The sequence below is a fragment of the Charadrius vociferus genome, unplaced genomic scaffold (genome assembly GCF_000708025.1).
Source record: "Charadrius vociferus isolate BGI_N301 unplaced genomic scaffold, ASM70802v2 scaffold71, whole genome shotgun sequence".
In the NCBI taxonomy this organism is placed as follows: domain Eukaryota; kingdom Metazoa; phylum Chordata; class Aves; order Charadriiformes; family Charadriidae; genus Charadrius; species Charadrius vociferus.
In genome coordinates, this window is record NW_009647032.1 from 1,632,490 (window position 1) to 1,641,271 (window position 8,782).

Sequence of the window (8,782 nt, forward strand, 5' to 3'; positions counted from 1 at the left end):
AAAAAAAAAAAATTTATGTAAAAGGAACATCTCAACTGCAATCATTTTGACATAGAGCTATTTGGTTTTTGCCTTGTTTTGAGACAACTTTATGTAACTGGAAATTCAGTTATAATCTAATTCTGTTGAACTGAATTGTTTGCTTGATTCAACACCAGAAATTTTAAGCTTTTGGTGCTGCTCATGTTCAGATTCTGGTCCCTCTATAAAGTGATAACTTATTGACATCAAGCATCCTCATCAGGAAAGGTAGATACTTCCCAGTTCTTTGCTAGAATATTCTTCAAAATACCTGCTGGCAAAAAACCCTAGCTCTACCAAACAAGATTTTCATGTAAATTATTGATTACTTGAGTTATTTGCACAAGAAGTTAACATTTATACCGCATTCAGTTACCAGTTAATTGAGTAGATGAATTGAAATTTCATAGAATTATTTTACAACTAATACACAAAACTATTCTCTCTCTATTAACAATGACCATCAGTGAATCCTATCATTGCATTTCCATAAATTCTCTTTTTATGTGGTCAACTATTTCCTAGAAGCTGAGCATCTAATTTCAAAATAAATATTTTGGGGTTATTTTTGCAGGCCTTTTTCTGCTCTCTTGAGTTTTTCCCATGTGTTTGTGTCTTGTGTGGTAAAACATCTAAGCTTTAGAAGGTATACAGAGTTCTACCAGAATTAAAGTGAATCATACTGTGGATTGAAAGGTTCTCATTACCCAACAGATGGTCTTCCCCATCCTACCCCAAAAGATAACTTGCCATCTTTATTCATATCATACCATAGAATCATATAATAGAATGGTTTAGGTTAGAAGGAACCTTAAAGATCATATAGTTCCAAACCCCCTGCCATGGGCAGGGACACATTCCACTAGACCTGGTTGCTCAAAGCCGCATCCAGCCTGGCCTTGAACACTTCCAGGGATGGAGCCTTCACAACTTCTCTGGGCAACCTGTTCCAGTGTCACAACAACCTCATGGTAAAGAATTTCTTCCTGATATCTAATCTAAGTCTACCCTCTTCCAGTTTAAAACTGTTACCCCTCGGCCTATTGCTACACTCGCTGATAAAAAGTCCCTCCCCATCTTTCCTGTAGGCCCCATTTAGGTACTTCAGGGCTACTATAAGGTCTCTAGGCTGAACAACCCCGACACTCTTAGCTTGTCCTCACAGGAGAGGTGCTCCAGCCCTCTGATCATCTCTATGGCCCTCCTCTGGACTTGCTCCAACAGATTCACATCATTCTTATGTTGGAGGCTCCAGAGCTGGACACAGTATTCCAGGTGAGGTCTCACAATAGCAGAGTACAGGGACAGAATCACCTCCCTTTACCTGACGGCCACGCTCCTTTTGATGCAGCCAAGGATGCAGTTGGCTTTCAGGGTTGTGAGCATACATTGCCATCTCATGTTGAGTTTCTCATCAACCAACACCTCTGAGTCCTTCTCCTCAGGGCTGCTCTCAATCCATTCCCTGCCCAGCCTGTATTTGTGCATGGGATTGCCCCGATCCACGTGCAGGACCTTGCATTTGGCCTTGTTGAGCTTCATGAGGTTTGCACAGGCCCACATCTCAAGCTGGTCCAGGTCCTTCTGGATGCCATCCCTTCCTTCCAGCATGTTGACCACCCCACACAGCTTGGTCTTGCCAGCAAACTTGCTGAAGGTGCACTCAATCCCACTGCCCATGTCACTGTCAAAGACATTAAACAGCACCAGTCCCAATACTGAACCCTGAGGAACACCACTCATCGCTGCTCGCCACTTGGACATTGGGCCATCCAGCCAATTCCATCATTTAGGTGTCTCTCCGGTTTAGACACAAGGCTGTTGTGTGGGACAGTATTAAATGCTTTACACAACTCCAGGTAGATGATGTCAGTTGGTCCTCCCTTATCCAGCAGTGCTGTAACACTGTCGCAGAAGGCCACCAAATTTGTCAGGCATGATTTGCCCTTGATGAAGCCATGTTGGATGTCACCAATAACCTTCTTATTTTCCATGTACCTTAGCATGGCTTCCAGGAGGATCTGCTACATGATCTTGCCAGGCACAGAGGTGAGACTGACTGGCCTGCAGTTCCCTGGTCTTCCTTTTTTCCATTTTGGAAAATGGGCCTTATGTTTCCTGTTTTCCAGTAAGCGGGAACTTCACCACACTGTCTCACCTTTTCAAATATAACGGGAAGCGGTTTAGCAGCTTCATCCGCCAGTTCCTTCAGGACCCACAGATGGATATCATAAGGTCCCATGGACTTGTGCACCTTCAGGTTCCTTAGATGGTCTCAAACCTGGTCTTCTCCTACAGTGGGCGGTTCCCCATTCTCCCCGTCCCTGCCTTTGCCTTCTGCAACTTGGGCAGTGTGGCTAGAGCACCTGCCAATGAAGACCAAGGCAAAAAAGTCATTGAGTACCTCAGTGTTATCTATATCCCATGAGACCAGGTCCCCTGTTTCCTTTCCGAGAGTGTCCACACTTTCCCTAGTCTTCCTTTTATCACCAACATACCTGTAAAAGCTTTTCTTGTTGCCCTTGACATGCTTGGCCAGATTTAACTCTACCCAGGCTTTAGTTTTCCTAACCTGATCCCTGGCTGCCCAGACAACTTCTCTATATTCCTCCCAGACTACCTGTCCTTGCTTTCCACCCTCCGAGTCTGCGTTTCTCCAGGAGCTCCTTGTTCATCCATGCAGGCCTCCTGGCTTTTTTGCCTGACTTCTTATTTGTCAGGATGCATCGCTCCTGATCTTGCAGGCAGTGATCCTTGATGCCAAAGTCTGCTCTCCTGAAGTCTCCCACGTAGTGAGCTTAGTGTGTGCCCTCCTCAACGCCCTAAGGATCTTGAACTCCACCATCTCATGGTCACTGCAGCCAAGGCTGCCCTTGAGCGTGACATTCCCCACCAGCCCCCCCTTGTTGCTGAGAGCAAGGTCCAGCATGGCACCTCTCCTTGTTGACTGCTCTGTCACTTGGAGAAGGAATTTATCACTGATGCGTTCCAGGAACCTTCTGGATTGCTTATGCCCTGCTGTGTTTTCCCTCCAACTGCTACTGGGGCGGTTGAAGTTCCCCATGATAACTTGGGCTGGCGAAAGTGAGGCTGCCTCATCCACTCGGTCTTCTTGGTCAGGTGGCCTGTAGCAGCCCCCCACTGTAATGTCACCTGTCCCTGCTGGCCCTTTAATCCTGACCCATGAGCTCTCTGTGGGCTCCTCATCCATCCCTAGGCAGAGTTCCATGCACTCCAGCTCGTCGTTGACATAGAGGACAACACCCCCTCCTTGTCCCCCCTGGTAGTCCTTCCTAAAGAGCCTATGTCCTTCCATTCCAACACTGCAGTCATAGGACCCATCTCACCATGGCTCCATGATGTCAAGAAGATCATAGTCCTGCAGGTGTGTGCACGTCTCTAACTCCTCCTGTTCATTCCCCATTCTACAGCATTTGCATAGATACACTTAAGTTGGGGCCCTGATGAAGTTAACTTTGTGTCTGGAGTGGCTAGTATTCCTTATTGCTGAACTCCAGGTGCTCTCCTGCTTACCTGTGGTCCTTCTCCAGGCTCTGGGCATCTATTACTGGTACTGGCATCATACTGGTAGGAGTGGAATGGATTTAGGTTCCCCTCCCCTTGCAACACTAGTTTAAAGCCCTCTTCATGAGCTTGGCAAGCCTCTGATCAAAGATGTTATTTCCCTTCTCTGACAAGTGGACCCCATCAGGCCCCAGCAGACCAGGTTTCTCAAAGTGAGTCCCATGGTCTAAGAAGCCAAACCCCTTGCTGTGGCACCAGTCCTGTAGCCATTTGTGGACTTGCCAGATTTGATTGTCCCTATCAACTCCCTTCCCCTTGACCAGGCAGACATGAAAAATCTACCTGTGCCCCAGAGTCCCAGACCACCTCTCCCAGGGCTCTATAATCCTTCTTGATATTCCTCAGGCTGTTCCTGACTGTATCACTAGTGTCCACATGAAACAACAGTGAATAATAGTCAGAGAATTGTACGAGGTTTGGTAGTTTCTCAGTGATATCCTTGATACAAGCCCCTGATAAGCAGCACAACTCCCTAGAGAGTGTGTCAGGTTGGCAAATTGGTGTCCATACCTCTCAGAAGAGTCACCTACTACTATCACCTCTCGCCTTTTCTTGGTTCCACTTGGTTCCACTCCCATACAGGGAGCAGATCCAGTTGCCTTACCCAGCTCCAGCACCTCTCCTGATGCAGTAGGTCTTCCCTTCTTGGTCTGCAGAGCTGTGAAACAGTTCTGCAAGGGCACCTCAGGCTTTGGGGGCAGACTCTTCCTCCTGCAGGTCTTTGCTGTCACAAGCTTCCCGTTTTCTATGTTACTGGTCCCCCTCCCTTCTGTGTGTGCTGGAGTGGGAGTTTTTGACTGTTTGCCCATGGACTGTGGGTCCACTCTAGACTGCACTTGCAATCAGCTATCTACTTCCTTCTCAGCTTCCCTGACGCTACACACCCTCCTCACTGCCTCCTGCAGCTCAGCCACCTGCTGCAGGAGGTCGTCCACCTGGGCACACCTTTTGCAGGCAGGTCTGCGGCCTATCCCTGCACCAGGAGAAAGGTCTAGACACCTCCTGCAGTCTGAGGTCTGCATGGCAGCCTCTCCTTTCAGCACCTCTGTCTGGGTGGAGGTGTCAAGGTGTCAACCACCGCTGGGGTGGATGGTGCAGACCCCCCAGCCCGAGCTGCAGCCTTTGCTCTCAGACACATGTCCAGCATTCCACCTTGAGGGTCAGGTAGGATGAGTGCCCTTGACCTGTGCAGGCAGTCACAGGACGGTGCCCAGTGCTCAGCCAGTGGAATGCTCCTCCTTCGTAGAAGCAATCTTCTCACATGCCCTCCTGCGCGAACCCCTGTGCCATGCCCTGGCTGCCATGCCACACCCCATTTTCCTGTCCTGGTCACTGTGCTCCTGGTCACTCACACTCCCTGGGCTACTTTTTTATGCTGAATAATGCTTTACTCTTCAAGAAACTTCTTATTCCCATTGAAATAATGGAATGATCAGAGTAGTAAGAAACCCTCCACTTCAAAAAAAATAGCAAAAAGTCATGCAGCACATTTCATCAGCACTACTATATTTTTTGAGTAGACCACACAACACTATCAGAACCGTATATATATATATATATAACTTCTGAATATATTTCTTCTTCAATCAAAAGTAGCCTTTCAAAGGTGTGTCTGTTACCAGTAAACATATTTTAGATTATTCCTTTCTACATTTTTGTTCACAAGCCTGAAGTCTGAAGTTCAGGCAAGAGCTGAGCTAATACCAAAAACATTTTTCGATGGATATTTGTTTCAACAGTTACGTGAATTCTTGAAATACTCTTTTGAATGCTTTGTATGATTACTTTTGGCAAGTATTCATGCACTGAGTTTGATTAACACCTGCTCTCAAATTATTTTTAAACAGACATCAATAAACAGCATTGAGGATGGTTTTTTACAATGTGATTTTAGCAAGCTATGGTTACATTGGCTTAGCCCTTCAGCTATCTAAGAGGTGGAGTGAGCTTTTAAAAGTTCATGTCACTAAGGAAACAAAAGTTTGGTCATTCATTACCTGGCAACTGCCGTGACAAGTCATGAGTAAAGTGACAATACTGATTCTGTATGGAAGAGGACAAGGGCTGAGGAAAGGCACATCCAGAATACAAAAAATTTACAAGTGAATGCAAGATAATTCCTCTACATATGCAATCTACTCTGTCTGTGCATCTCACCACATTCAGTTACTCTTAGAGTGATGTTTCTGGCTAGTTTCTTGATCTTTATTAAAAATGGTGACTGAAAATTATTGTGAGAACAGAAACATTCAACCTTTTTTCCATGGGATACATAGGCAAGGACTTGCAAGAGTCAGAAAGTAAACAGCTATACTTGTGCTCAACAGGCAGAATCCTGAATGTCTCCTTCTGGATCAAATGCTCATTGCCAGGAGCAGGGTACTAGAATAGAAAGATCAGTACTTTTATCTATTTAGATACCTATTATTTCCTTAAGCATCAAAGATCTACTGAGGCAATATGATTGTCAACATAATTGTTAAATTTATTGTATTTTGTGAATGTCTTTCTATCAGTCATATTCAGCCTAATCCTGCTTTGTATGAAGTCTCTGAAAAATTATCATTGACTTCAGGGGAAGTTGGATCAGAAAGTAATAGAGATGCCAGTTGATGAAATGTGTAGAAAATGCAATCATCTCTTAAAAAGAAATCACATCCTATCTCAAAAGTGATAAAATGTCATTTAATTTCTGTTGGTATTCCTACTCACTTCTGCACCTGCAGAGACAGTATTCTCAGGATTGAATGATATTTAGAATGAAGACAAAAGCACAATGTCGATAGGTAAAGTAATTTGGCTCTCATATTGACTACAGCAATTTGGGTGTCCACTGCTGTGAATTAGATGAATGACAGCTGGAAAAAAATCAGACCACCAGCAATAAAAATCCAATTGATATGAGAAATATATCTAAAAAATATAAAATATTAGAATGTTTGGTTACCTTTCTACAGTTACATAGCAGGCACTGTTTTGTAAGCGTTGTCCATAAAAAGAACCATATAACATTTCCCAGGGAACATGTGATAACTGTTCTCTTTTGTCACACTGTGCACTTAAATATCTGTGGATCACCCTTGCCAGATGAACAAGCAAGTGGAGCTCTAATGACATGTCACTGACTGGCTATTAATCAAATGGTGGTGAAAGACTGGCACATAAAAAAAGAAAAAAACACGACAGCTAAATTAAATGAAATCAACAGGCAGAGGAAATGTCCTTCAAAGGAAGCTTTTGCCCTGATGGACATCTGACAAATATGAATGACTTTCATTAGCCTTCAGGTTTTATCCTATGGCAAAAAATGCAGAGCAAGGTAAAATGTTGCTGGGTTGGAGTATACTTCTATGTTTTGTCTTTTAACCCCTACTTTTTTTGGTGCCCAACATGGCCCAGAAGATGGGCTGAAGAGAGGTGAGAGAAGGGTATGGCAAATGTGTTTGATGAGGATTCAAATGTTAGTCTGTTTTCCCCAAATGACATAACTGAAACTCAATAAAGTCAGTTGCCAGTGGGTTCCGCAGTACTCTGACTGCACTGCTATGAGAAGATGGTTACCCATAACACAAAGGTCATCCTCTTGAAAAGTGCATGCTAAATACATATATTGCCATATAGATATAGACTATATACATACAGATATAAGTATAGGTATAGGTATACATTACATAGATTATATAGATTATGTAGATATAAGTACAGATATATGGCAATTTGGATTAAAATTGTTTTATCAGAACTCATTACATCCATAGATTTGGAAGGAGGAAATACTTTTTTATGACAACATATTTTTTATGACAATGTATTTTGTTTCAATCTCATAAGAACACAATCTTTTTAAAAAAAAAAAAAAAAATCAAAGTATTTTAATTCAGTTGGTTTGATTCATAGACTCATAGAATGGTTTAGGTTGGAAGGGACCTTAAAGATCATCTAGTTCCAAACCCCCTGCCGTGGGCAGGGACACATTCCATGGGGCATCCACAACTTCTCTGGGCAACCTGTTCCAGTGTCACAACAACCTCATGGTGAAAAATTTCTTCCTAATATCTGATCTAAGTCTACCCTCTTCCAGTTTAAAACCGTTACCCCTCGGCCTATTGCTACACTCCCTGATAAAAAGTCCCTCTCCAGCTTTCTTGTAGGCACCCTTCAGATACTGGAAAACTGCTATAAGGTTTCTCCGGAGTCTTCTCCTCTCCAGGCTGAACAACCCCAACTCTCTCAGCCCATCTTCAGAGGAGAGGTGCTCTAAACCTCTGATCATGTTAGTGGTCCTCCTCTGGACTTGCTCCAACAGGTCCATGTGTTTCTTATGTTGGGGGCTCCAGAGCTGGACACAGTACTCCAGGTGGGGTCTCACAAGAGTGGAGTAGAGGGGCAGAATCACCTCCCTTGACCTGATGGCCACACTTCTTTTGATACAGCCCAGGATACAGTTGTCCTGGGCTACAAACGTTCATTGCCAGCTCATGTTGAGCTTCTCATCAAGCAACACCCCCAAGTCCCTCTCCTCAGGGCTGCTCTCGATTGTTCATATTTTATCTAATATTATTGTGTAAAGGCAGACAAAAGTAAAAGCCGACAATTAAATGTTTCAGGAAGGTCTTCTCAACATTTCCAGACACAACTTTTTCTTGTAACCTTTCTTGCAGACAATTTTAAAATGTTAACTTCTCTTTCCGTAGTAGGATGAAGAGAAAAATCACAAGTTACAGGAACAAAACCAAAGAGTTACAATTAGTACTAAAATTGCATTTAATATTGCTACTTACTTACCTCATAAGGCTGGCGGGAGATTTTATTAAATGAGGTTTCTCAAGCTCTGAAGACTGCCTAATGAAAGGTACTCTTCTGTGCAAGCACAAAGTGTTATTACTATATGGGCTTCTGCAGCTGACACAGAGGCAACTCCCATTCCAACACAGGCAATTTGTGATCCTCATCTCAGCAACCAACTTGCATACACAGTTCTCCCCTTCAGGGATTATTTTCTATAAGTATTTTACAGTGTGTGGTTTTATTTATTTATTTTTCTAGTAAAAGGTAAACCGCATCTGTGCAATAAACAGTAAAAATCACACTTGGAAAAGGTCTGGGTTATTCAGGCTTTTCTCAATTCCTTCAGAATGAAATACCCGCAATAGTACATAACGAGTTTTCATCTCGG